This window comes from Sinocyclocheilus anshuiensis, unplaced genomic scaffold, assembly GCF_001515605.1.
Source record: "Sinocyclocheilus anshuiensis isolate Anshui unplaced genomic scaffold, SAMN03320099.WGS_v1.1 scaffold1893, whole genome shotgun sequence".
NCBI classification, from domain to species: Eukaryota; Metazoa; Chordata; class Actinopteri; order Cypriniformes; family Cyprinidae; genus Sinocyclocheilus; species Sinocyclocheilus anshuiensis.
Genome location: NW_015539822.1, coordinates 44,255 through 45,098, shown reverse-complemented (window position 1 = coordinate 45,098; position 844 = coordinate 44,255).

Genomic DNA, 844 nt, shown 5'->3' with positions numbered 1-844 from the left:
GCCTTATTATGTGATAAAAAAAGTGTTTGTAGTATATAAACAAATCATTATTATTGGTTATTGTCCAGCAGTTATGATTTCTAAGCCAATTAAAAGCTAGAAATTAGAGAAAAATTAAAGTTGCATGTACACAGTTTTTGAACAGTAAGATTGTTAATGTTTTTGTAAAGAAGTCTCTTCTGTTCACCAAGCCTGCATTTATTTGATCCAAAGTACAGCAAAACAGTAAAATTCTGAAATATTTTTAAAATAACTTTTATTTGAATATATTTTAAAATGTAATTTATTGTGATTTCAAACTTGAATTTTCAGCATCATTAATCCAGTCTTCAGTGTCACATGATCTTCAGAAATCATCTGATATTCTGATTTGCTGCTCAAAAAACATTTATTATTATTATGATGATGTTGAAAACAGCTGAGTAGAATTTCAGGTTTCTTTGATGAATAGAAAGTTCAGAAGAACCACATTTAGGCTATCTGAAATAGAAATCTTTTGTAACATTAAAAATGTTTTTATCATCACTTTTGATCAATTTAAAGCATCCTTGCTAAATAAAAGTGTTGATTTCTATCATTTATTTTCCAAAAAATAAAAATTATACTGACTCTAAGCTTTTGAATGGTATAGTGTATAATGTTACAAAAGCTTTTTATTTCACATAAATGCTGATCTTTGGATCCTTCTATTCATCAAAGAACCCAGAAATTTACTCAACTGTTTTAAATATTGATAATAATAATAATAAAAGGTTTCTGGAGCAGCAAATCAGAATATTAGAATGATTTCTGAAGGATGTGACACTGAAGACTGGAGTAATGATGCTGAAAATTCAGCTTTGAT